The following is a 12,082-nucleotide window of genomic DNA, read 5'->3' as shown; positions in this document are numbered from 1 at the left end:
GTGACAGTCCCATCCTGCCCAGAGAGAATGTGCCACGCAGGGTTGCCCCAGCACCCCTGGCTCCCCATGCCAACCTCACCCTCCCAGCAAACACCACCCCCAGAAGTCAGTGCAGCAGCCAGTCCCTCAGCAGTGGGAAGCATAGCCCAACCTCAGCCCCTCGGACCTCTTGGGGTGCACATTTATTGTTTTGCATCAGAACCTGGGGGTGGGGGACATCCTCCAGGCTCTCCACCCAGCAGGTGTCAGCAGCAACCAACCAGCCCTTGTGGTGACTAACAAAACTGGGCTGGGGCTGGGGCAGAGCTGTCCAGTGAGAGCCTCAGCTGCCCAGGGTCAGTGAACTTTCTAGATTTGGAGGGCCCTTTGCTCCCAGGGCAGCCACTCAATAATGCTGCCTTCACAGCACAGAAGCAGCCGGAGAGCTTGTGTGGGCGCAGCTGGGTGTCAATCAACTTCATTCACAAAAGCAGAAAACATGCTTGACCCCGGTCCCTGCCTGGCCCACCTCCGGGCAGCAGTTCCCCAGCCAGCCCTGCCTTGCCTTGGCCACTCCCCCAGCTCCCAGGCTTGGGTCCACCCCACCCTGGGGAAATGGCCACCCCTGAGATTCTCACAGGAGATGACACCCACAGCTAAGGCCAGCCACGTGCCAAATGCTTCCCAGGCGTGTTCAGCAACAACAGGGAGTGGTGGTGAGAGCCAGCGTGACCAAGGGTACCCAACATTCACCTGGCTATCTGTCCTTCCTGCCCTCTGCACCCACTGCAGAGCAGGAGCTCCCGGGGCAGCAACAGCAGCACCCTCCAACATTCCTGGTCAGGGCTGGGCCCAGCAGCAAAGCCAAGTGTGTGGGGTGGCATCTTCACCCCGAGAGCCATCACAGGTGTAAGCTCTCTGATCCACCCCCAGGCAGTAAGCACCCCACCCCTGGGAATTCTCAAACACAGCCACTCTACCCCAAAGGCAGAGGACAGCAAGCCAAGAAACCCAAGCATGGGCCTGGCTGGGACAGCGCGGGGAGAGGGGGCTGCCTGGCTGGCCCTGCCTCCCGCCTGTCTGTCCACTGGCTAAGGTCACAGCGGCTCCACTCTAAGGCCACTCCACTCCAGCCTGGCTGGGACTGTGGCGACAGCCCAGGCTTAGCGGCTGGAGCCAAAGGGCTGGGGCATGACAGCTGTAGGGGCCAGGCCTCTCCCCCCGCCCCCCCTGTGAGGCCCCAACCTCCTTGGGAACACAGCCAAGTGTGTGAGTGTGGTAGCCCACCATGTGGCGCTTCAGGATGCCCACTTCTGCCTCTCCTCCCGGTCCCTCTGCTCCTTGTTAGAAGGCGCCGTTTCCCACGGGGTCTGAACAAAGATGAGCCACCACAGGGTCAGGCCAGCAAGGCACTGAGAAAGTCAAGGCAGGTGGACACCAGCTGGGCAAGGCCGGGCGGGAGGCCCAGGCCGCCCCACCCTCCTGAGATAGGGAGCTGTGCTTGTCCTGCTGGCCTGGGTCTGGGTCAGCCCCGTGTTAGCACAGGTGAACCTGCAGGGGCACAGGCCCCTGTGTGACGGTCACTTGTGGTGGGTGGTTGTGGCCAAGGGTGAGCTCAACTCCAAGTGAAGCCCTAGCTCTTGGGGACAGGCGTGGTGGGGTTGGGGGAACAGAGTGGGGTCAAAGGCTGGGAAGGCTCTCAGAGAACTTAGAAATCAGGCTAGAACGCTGACTGCACGGGGGACCCAAGTGCCCACGAGTGTGCAACTGGCAGAGTGGGAGTGACGCAGCCCCCAAGGGGACAGACCCTTGACACCCAGCACGGCCTGTGTGACCCAGGATACTGTGCTGAGTAACAAGGTTCAGACACCTGCTACGGCAGAGATGCTAACACTGAAATCCACCCAGAGAAGGGAGAGGCTGTCGGCACGGAGCCTTGACCTCTTTCACACGGGAATCATGAGCCAAGACCCTCGAGGCCCCATGGACACGGAGCTGTGGCTGGGCACACACAGCCGTCCAGCTGCAGAGGACAAGCTGCCCTGCCACCCTGGAACACACAGGACAGTGAGGAAAAGAACCCCCTGCTCCACTGACCACAATGGACAGCCGCTCCTCCCACTGAGGTCACTCCCGCTGCCCCCGTGCAGCCTGGCCTCACCACCCATCCAGGAGGGCCACACTGACCACCGCATCCCCAGTGTCCTGGTTTCTGCACGTCTCATTCACACTGGGCACCCTGCCCTCCATGTCCATCTGGAGCCTCTGAGGGTCAGACCCTGGCTTCATCCCGGGTGCTGCTTCCCGGACTGCGCTTAAGGAAGGACCAAAACAGGATGGGCCCAGGGCTGACCACACCCCGCCCGTCTCGGTCGGCGGAAGTATGAAGTTCAAAGGGAGCTTGGAAAGCCCACGCATCTGAGGAATTTCTACAGAGACTTGGTGTTGGGCAAGAGCTTCTGGAGTAAGTGACATGCAGGCTGGCCTCCCCACCCTAGCAGATGGAGGCCAGGTTCAAGTTACACCAGGAGATCAAAGACAGACAGATGGGTGCTGTGCCAGCATTCCTGTCCAGATTCCACTACAGTGGAGCCGCTCTGGTCTCCTGCCCCCACTGACCCCAGCCTGGGCCCAGTTTGCTTGCTCTGGGGATTCTGTGTGCAGATGGATCATTCTTGCTCAGCTTCTGACACGAGTTCCTTGACTCACACACCTGCACACAGAGGCTGGTCCAGGCCCCACTCACCTGTCCTTGGGAAGGTAAGGCAAGACGAAGCTGCAGGAGCTTTGCAAAATGGTAAACCCTTTTGGCAACCTGGGCAACAAGCCCCCAGGAACCCTTCAAGTGATAGCATCTCTCGCTCCCCACCTTCCTTCCAGACAAATCCGACCACAGCCCTAGAACCATAGATGGGAAAGAAACGTGCCCAGTGTTGGGAGCCCATGCAACGGTCCCTTTCCAGAGGCCCAGGAAAACCTGCCCCCTAACACGGAGGAGCCCTAAGAGTCAGCAAGGACCACAATGACCCCAGGACTGCCAGGACTTGAACCCTGGGCTGCCACGGACCATGTAGACTGCACTTGTGGTTTCTAGATGTTAGTTCAAGTTCAACAGATCCTCAAAGACAAGTCAACAGTAATACCTTGACTTAACAAAAGCAAACAAAGTGAGAGATAAAAAAACCAGTCCTGCCCTGGTTTCGCCAGGCTGGCCGGGACCTGTGGGCCAGCTGCCCAGTGTGGGCTTCTACCCTGGTTCTTGCAGCTTGTCTCCAGGTTCCCCAAACTTTCCTTAGCACCATGTCCAGGCCCACTCTACATGCAACATCTGATCACAGCAAGGGAAGACCGCTGAGCTGGGTGGTGGCCAGCCCTGGATGGACACAAGTGTTCTGGGGCTAGTAACAGCTGTGCCCACCAGACCAGTGCACAGGCCAAGTCTGTGGGGCCCTGTGCAGGCCACCCTGCCAGCCCACAGCCTCTCACGATGAGCTGGTCCAATGACTGACAGCAGACACACAGTGCCACAAGAGCAGCGTCCAGGCAAGATGGCTAATGAGGGAGGCAGGGAGTAAGCTGTGTCCACGGAAAGCAGTCTGCATCTGGGAGGTGACGTGGAAGCTGCCAGGGTTCCACAAAGGCAGGACCAGGCAGCACCTGCACCAGGCGGACCTGGTGGGTCAGGCACAGTGAACACGGTCAAGCCTCAGTCACTGCCAAGCGCTCACCTTGGCTTCAGGTGAGAGCAGAAAGGAATCCCTGGGCACACATACAGGGCTTCAAGACCTGCCTCTACCCAAAGTGTGGCAAGCATGGCAGCCTGGCACCCAGACCAGGGAACCAGACCAAGGAGGCCCCTACTTGCCCTCTGGGGACAGGGGCTCTGCCCAGTCGCTGCCAACCCCTCCTGTGACCACTGGGACCCCAAGGGCAGCCTTCGGAAAGTGGTGGGACTGAGTGGTCAGGTGCCAGCCCAATACCATGTCTGTAAAGAGGCCACACAATGGCGGTCCTGAGCCCCAGGAAGCATGTGAGCAGATGAGACCTGGAAAAGCTAAATGGTTGGCTTGGGGTGCCAGGGTTGTGGCAAAGACAGGAAGAAGGAAGGAGAAGGACAAGGAAGGAAGGAGCATGCCAGCTACCCCTTGCACTCCTTGGCCCAGTCGCAGCCCCACTGCCCGCCCCCTCCCTGAAGGAGAAGCAACAGGTGCAGTGTAGGTGGCCAACCAAGCCTGGGAGCCTGAGCTGGCAGGGGCGAGGGGCGGGGGGAGAGCGAGCTGGCCTGTCTGATTCCTGAGTGGCAGCCCATGGCAGACCCTGCAGAGCCCTACCACGCGCTGACGAGCAGCCTTTCCTGGGTGAGCAGCAGGGCCTTGGTGACAGGGGACAGGGTCAGAGGCATGGAAGAGGGGCTGGGAGGGTTCCCAGGGCCCAAGCACCGCATCTTCCCAACTGTCTCGCACACCCTTGGGCCCTGCATCTTCCAACAGTCTCCAAAAACCTCCTCCCAATTTCCCTAGTGAGCTCATCCAAGCGCACACTGATTCCTTCTGGCCTCTAAGCTCCGGAGCTCCCACAGACAGGGAGCCAAGCCAGGAGACTCACCCGCCCGTGGAGAAGGCGGCCGAGCCCCGCTGGAGCAGGCTCAGCTGGACCCTGCAGACTCCTGACCCCACCCGAATGGGCTCCTGTCCTTATCTGTGATATGCAACAATGTATGCTGGGTTAGAGACCAAAGCCCCTGCCTGCAGGCAGCTCCCTGATCAGAGTCCCCAGGCCTGTGACCTCAGCCCCTGGGAGCGGTGAGGGAGAGGGGCCCCTCAGGCATTTCAACATCAAGATTCTGAGAGTCCTGGGCATAGCGCCACATTCTGCCCCAGCACAGCCTGGGGGTTCCTTCCAGGGACCCCCCCAAACACCCACTAAAAGCACCTGTAAGCACAGCCTGCAGGCCACCTGGCTGAGACAGCCCAAGCAGCGTGGTAGGTAGTGCTTGGCTCCAAGGTCACTGGAAAGTGACACACAGCTTCGAGACTCTACTAACCAGGGTGCGGGGAGTGGGAGCAGGGAAGCATGGAGGTGTGCCAGAGCGCGGGCTGTGCCCCAGCTGTCAGAACCAAGAGGTAGGGCACGCATTCACGGCCACTGACCTGCACACTCCGTAATGGCCAGGTGGACACCAGAGGATCGCATGTTGGGGCCAAGAGAGACTCAACGTACAATCAGGAGAGCCTGGGCCTGCATGCTGAGCCTGAAGTCAAAGCAGGACCTGTCAGTACCCGGGCAGGGGGCCCAGGCAGGTGGGGGCCTCCCAGCTGGACCAGCTGCCCCGTCCCTTGCCACCCAGGAGGGTGGGTCCAGTCCTCACAGCTCACAGCCCTCCCTTTACAGATCACCCTAACCTATTCCCTTAGCTGAATCCCGGACTTTCAAACAAGGGCACGATTAAAAACAAACAAGAAAGCCATCACTTCGACCTGTTTATTTTCACTTCTTTGTGGCTCATCTTTGCAGTCTGGGCGCGTCTCTACTATCCAGCAGGGAAGTTAGGCCCATGCCCCCTGCCCCCCACCAGGTGCCTGGGGGTAGCAGGGAGGCGTGGGGAGACAGGCTGATCAGACATCAGTCAGCTGCTGGTTAATATGCCTTGGAACTCAAATTTGGACTTGGTCCTTGTGTTTCGATCTGTGAAAGGGACAGGCACTCGTGGCCACCAGGGGATCATGGGCTTTCTCAAGCCTCGGATTCCTGGCTTGCAGCTTGACCCCAGACCTTGCTGGCAGGCACCTGGCTCTGTTCCACCGATGCCTTGGTTCTGTCACTCCTAAGAGATCCGAGTCAGGGGTCACTTCTGCCCCATCACTTGGTCTACTGATTGCAGTGGCAACACCTGAGGGTGTCAGAGGAGACCACTCCGAGGGTGACCACGGAGGGTCGGGAGCAGGCTGACGGAGCTAACTGCTGCTGCAGGAGCCACGTGTAAGTCACTCAGCAGTGGCACTCCGGGGCAGGACGCTCCTCCTCCACAGCCTCGAGTCCGGAGTCACCAGCACTGCGCTCATGTTTCAGGCGCCAAGCCACAAACACTACCAACACTGGTGACCACCCCCGGACCGTTTCAATACCATCAAGAACAACAGGTGTGCACCTGCTCCATTCAAGGCAAGCCAAGGTGGGGGGCCCTCCCTGCCCCAGATGGAGGTAACCAGGTACCCCCTTGGCTCACCTTCAAGGGGCACAGCCCCTTCCATCTCTGTCTCCTCTCCCCAGACACAGCTGGCCCAGCACCAGTAAAGGCAAACTTCATCAAAGCCAGCCAGGGGCCTGGAGGCTGGAGACAGACCGCATCCCCAAGCCATGCACATCTCCCTGCACCAGTCTGCTCAGGAGGGGTCTGCGCTGGCCATGCTGCACCCCAGAGCAGAGGGGCGAGAGCACATGGGTGGAGGCAGAAAGGAGGCAGAGGGTTGCCCAACCCACCAGTATCTGTGGGTTTATCTGGAAGGAACTAGGAGGCTGACTTCAGAAGCCCTGGAGGCTGCTGGCTGGAGATGCCAGGCCAGAGGAATGCGAGGAATGTGGGTGTCTCTGGGTGGATTTCATAGCAACCCAAACAGCCTCCTCCCCAGCAGAGGCTGCACTTATAAGGCAAAGCGCTGCTGGTGGCCACTTCCTGAGCCAAGAACTTGAAGCCAACGCAGGGCTGGTGGAGTTCCTCACCTCTGCATCCTGACCTTTCTGTCCATCTCAGTGCTCAGGCTGATGCTGGAAAACCCAGTAGAGGGGAGGTGGCTGGGATGCCGACCCAGGGACAGTCTAATTCCCTGCCCACCCCAAGGCGTACGGAAAACCCCTGAGGGACCCACCCCACAAAGGAAGCTGGCCTACCTCACACACAGCCCTCCCCACCTTCCGGGATGATCTATCCACCTGGGCTTGCTCTTCCTAAACAAAGCAGCCAGGAACCAGAGCAGCCACTTGCTGCCTGCCAGGGGAGCAGACCAACAGCCAAGACAACCTCACCCCACCCCACCCCGTGGATGCCAGCCCACGCCTCCTGGCATTCTCTGCCACTGTCCCCCTGCAGCCCAGCCTGGGGCCACCTGTGACCCAGGCCCTCCCTGGGCGGCACTGTCACATCAGAAGAAAACCCCTTTGTGCAGACACAAAGGGCAGTGAGCTGCCCATCCGGTTTCCCAGTGGAGCCAAAACGTTCTGTAGGTGGCCACAGACCGGGAATTTCACGACAATCCGCTGAAAGGAAGGGCTGCTCTAGGAACATCCCGGGCCAGCACCGAGCTGCCCCCGACAGATGGCCTTTCCAAGTTGGGGACACTGGGCTGAGGGTATGAGAAGGCCAAGGGGCTGCTTGCAGGGCTTCTGTAAGGTCAGAAGCTTCTGGAAACTTCTGGAAGCTAACTTCTCCCTCCTGTGGCTGATCTGTAATGTAAGAGGTTTCCACCACAAAGTAGTTCCAGGACCAGTGACTGGTTTGAAACACCACATCTGCATTCTCCATCTTGGAGAAGATGTCTCTCAGGGCCCCCTCTGCCTACCATGACAGCAAGGGGCTACCGTGAGAGACAGCGACTCCTTTAGCTGGGAAACCCTCCCAGGTTCCCTCTAGAGCCCCACTGGCGGTGCCGAGCATGACCTGGGAACGTGGTGACACACACCCGATGGCCTGGCAGAAACGAGGCTCACCCCTGTGCAGGGGTCAGGTTCCAAATACATGTGCAAGGCAGGTACAGCGGAGGACGCCGTCACCTGGCCATGGCCTGACCTTCACTGTGAGCCCTATCTGGGCTAGCCAAGGCAGTGGACACCAGCTAGCCGTCCTGCCACACCCAGCCACGCCCACCCCTTGCCAGGACAGCCACTAGGATGACACTCCAGCCTTCCGAGGGACTCCAAGGCCAAGCTGTGGTGGACAGGGCATACCTCACCTGCCACACCCCTCCTATGTCAAGGCCACTCTGTCCACAAGACTCTTACTCAAGACAGACACCAAGGGGTTGCTTACTGTAAGTGACATGCAATTAGTGAGTAATTAAAAGAAGCATGGCCGGTACCCAAGGGGACAAGGGTGATGCGGGGACAGCAGCCCCAGGTTCCCAAGGGGGCCGAGACTTCTAGATGGACAGGCGGGTGTTGAGGGGACACAAGGCGGGCACACAAGAGGGCTGCCACACGCTCACAGAGCGCACACTGAAAGCAACGCACAGGTTTGTGCACCAAAGCCAAGTTAGCACCTGATCCTATTTCCCCGTCACTCTTGTGCAGGGGCCGTGCTTAGCTCACCTCCAGAGAGGCGACCCTACAGAAGCTACCCAAGTCACAAAGGTCAACGAAAAGCTTCATAAAGTTGATGACCTCCGCCAGGGCCCAGCACCACAGCACCTAAGCTGCCTGTATCCCAGTTCAAGCGCTGCGAGCTCCGCTTCCAGTCCAGCTCTCTGCTCATGCTCCTGGGAAGGCAGTGGAGGGCAGGGGAAGTCCTGGGGCCCCTGCCGTTCACACGAGAGAGACTGAGCTGGCTTCAGCCTGGCTCAGTCCTGGCAGTTTTAGGAACGTGAGGCGTGAACCAGTGGATGGAAGATCTGTCTCCCTCCCTCTCTGTCACTTGGTCTTTCAAATAAACACAAAAGCGAAATCCTTTAAGAAACAGACACTACAAGAAAGGACACAGGAAATGACAAAGCACATTCATAAATGGGACGGAAGAGTCTGACCCCCAGAGAGGCGGCGAGGAGTGGGAGGGGCGTCCAGACCTGGAAGGGGAAGGCCACACACCAGGCTTACCACAGTGGCAACAAACGCCAACACAATGCAGTGGGGGACTCTGTCTGGGGGCAGGAGGGACCTGGGGGTGGCCACGGAGGGGTGGGTGTGGCAGAAACGTTTCGTCTTTCTTGCTGATCACATGTCTGCTTTCCATTCCCGAGTCTCAGGTCCTTCCTCAAAGTCACACGCCTGGCAGCCCTGAGAACCCAGAGCTCCCTAGCTCCCGATGCCTCCATCAGGGTCGGGGGTCCCCACCCTGGGCCTCCCCCCATGTCCAAGTCTATCACAAAGGGAGCACGAGGGAGGACCCCACAGTGCCACACCACCCTACCTATGGCTGCGGTTGCCCAAGGGACAAGGTGCAGAGAGGACGGCCACATTGTCCCCGTGCCCTAGCAGCTCTGAGGCTCCCAGACATCTCCAGGCTGCTGGTCTCGGCCTCCAGGGGAGTCAGAGCATGTGCCAGCCCCTGTCCACCAAAGACTGCCCATCGGAGTGGGAGGCAGGACCCAGACTGAAGCCTGCCACACTGCCAGGTCCCTGCCCGGACCCCACAGCTGTCTCTAGGACATTTATATTTTTGTTGTTGTTAAAGATGGATTGATTGATGTGCAAGGTGGAGTTCCAAAGGGAGCGGCAGAGAGCTGCAGTGGAAGTGAGCAGCCAGGACGCAAATCCGCCCGTACGGGATTTTGGTGCCGCAGGTGGTGGCCCTGTCTGCTGCACCACGATGCCTGCCAGGTGCTGTTTTCATATTTGTAAATAGCTGGGAATGGGGTGGAAGGGCAGAAGCTGTAGGACATTCAGGACGCAGCACCTGCTGAAGCAGTTCAGGACACCTTTGTGCTGCTCCAACACAGCTGCAAAGGCAGGGCCCTTATGGTCCACACACCCAGAAACATCTACTGACCATCCCCAGCCAAAGCGGTGGCCCCTGGCTCAAGGCAGAGGGAAGTGGGCATTCACTCACAGCATGCGTGGCTGGGCGCCAGGCGTGTTAGCCAAGAGTGGAGCTGGGACAGCAGGAGCAGGCGAGGGTGAAAACGGGGAGGTGTGGGCAGGAAGGGAGACGGCAATGCTCTCCTTCACCCTGGGCTGGCTCCATCCTCAGACGCGGGCTGCCGGGCAACTCCCAGCTCCTCCGTCCGCAGGCAGCTCGGGTGGGGGACGGCCTGACTGCACTGCACGCGAGGACCTGGCTGCAAACCCAGCAAGCCCAGGCTTTCGGCTGTCTGGAGGGGGGCGATCATTCCACTCTAGAACAGGCGACTGAGAAAACCGGCTGGTCAGCGGCGCCTTTACGGTCACCTCATTGACGCCGTTCAAGCTATCGACAGAACACCTGGGCAGGTGTGGGGCGAGGCGGCCAGGCAGCCCGTCTGCAGTCTCACTGCTCCTACACCTTCCCACGCTCAGCCAGGACTGGCACACTCACTTCTAGAATCACACAAGAACTCGGGGCTGGCACTGTGGCAAAGCCAGGTAACCTGCTGCCTGTGATCCCAGCATTCCATTCTGTAGGGTCCAAGTCCTGGCTGCTTCTGATCCAGCTTGCTGCTCACGCAGCTGGGCCCCTGCCACCAAAGTCGGAGATCTCCATGGAGTTCCTGGCTCCTGGCTTCAGCTTGGCCCAGCCCTAGCCACTATTTGGCCAGGCAGGGAGTGAACTAGGTGGTGGCCAATTTCTATTTCTGCAACTCTGCCTTTCAAGACAATATACCTCATATAAAAATTCAAATTTTATGGAGAACATGCTAAGTACCACCCTGTCCTGACTCACCCTGTGAGAAGCACTAAGCACACATGGGAGTACTAAGCACCAGCACCACACGTGCCACTAAGCTGCTGAGCTATGGCACAAATGGTGGGTACTGAGCACCAGCACCCACATGCTTCACTGAGCTGCTGAGCTGTGGACCTTCTCAGGGTCCTGGCAGAGGAACGAGGGTGGTCAAGTTAATACCACAGGGCTGCCTATCCCAAACAACCCCCAGGCAGAGCAGTGACAGAGGTGGAGGGTGGAGGCTCTGAGTCTGTCCCTTCTCCCTCTGCCACATACACACCTGTCCCACCCCCTCCGCTGTGCCCCAGCAGCCTTTCTCCTCCTCCTTGGGGTTTCTGCTTCAGCTAGTGGTGCTGGAAGCTCCTCATTTACATTAACAAAAGGCGAGAGTGGCAGGCACTGGTCCCTTTGATGCCAACACTTTAAGATCACTCCCCTGCACTCCAACAGGCTTCTGCGGTTTACTGGACACACCCTGGGAACCATGGGCTCAGGACGGGCCGGGGAGGTGGCGTGATGGTGGGCAACAGGGCACACACTCGGTAGATGAGAACAGCAAAGCCTGGCCAGTAGGGGTTTCAGCTGTTCACCTGCCAGCTTGAAAGCTGGAAAATAAAAAAGGTTGTGCTCTGAGCGCAACACGCTGCAAGCCAGCCCCCATGACCTTGGTCGGCAGCCAAGCCCAAAGCAAACAACCCAAAGACAAAAAGGCTGCAAGGGGACAGGATGTCTCCAAGACCGGGCTCCTACGCTGCACTTCCTTCCTGCGCCACTGCGTCCAGCACAGACCATAAACCGGCCCAGTCGCTAGAAGCCAGGAGGAGCCCACGTCAGGTGCCCCTGCTTACTCCTAGGCGGGCCCTCCTGCGTGCTACCACCACAGACCACCTGGACCTGCCTGCTTTTGCCAGGATGGGGCAGGATGGGCAAGAGCCTCTTGTGTGTGTCACCAGGACGGCCAGTGCTGTGGTGCTGGGCACCTCTCCTTCAGAACTGCACTCAGCTGGGCGCATGCTTGGCTAGCTCCCACTGCACACAGAGCTGTCACTGACTGGGTGACACCGCTGGCAGGGCAGCCCAGGCACCTGACCCTGTGCAGTCCAATCTTCCCCCAGGTGTCCGCTCGCTGCCCTTAGCCACCACAGGAAGCCAGGGAGGGAAGAAGGCACTGCGGCCATCCAAGCTGGACTCCCTGGGAGCTCTGAGTCCTTTCCAGCCAAGAGCCGCCAAGGTGCAGCTGGGGGCTCAAACCCTGCTGCTGGGCTGCAGGAATGCCCACTGGGGTCGGGGCTGCGTGGCAAGGAGCAGAGTCTTAGCGCATAAAAGCACCAGGGGTTGCATGTCATGACCGTGAAGACACATCGGGCTGGAAACTTGAACAAAGCCCTAAGCAGACTGCTCTTGCTTCCCCAGAAGTCCTCGGTCTCCAAGCCCCTCACTGGGATGATCGTGTTACCCAGCAAGCCAGGCAGCCCCGAGCACCAGGAATATCTTATCTAGAAAAAAAGGCACTTGTGGGGCTGGCGCTGAGGTGTC

The sequence above is a fragment of the Ochotona curzoniae genome, unplaced genomic scaffold, assembly GCF_017591425.1.
Source record: "Ochotona curzoniae isolate NIBS_2020 unplaced genomic scaffold, NIBS_Ocur_1.0 contig_2294, whole genome shotgun sequence".
In the NCBI taxonomy this organism is placed as follows: Eukaryota; Metazoa; Chordata; class Mammalia; order Lagomorpha; family Ochotonidae; genus Ochotona; species Ochotona curzoniae.
Note: the sequence above shows the minus strand (reverse complement) of the source record.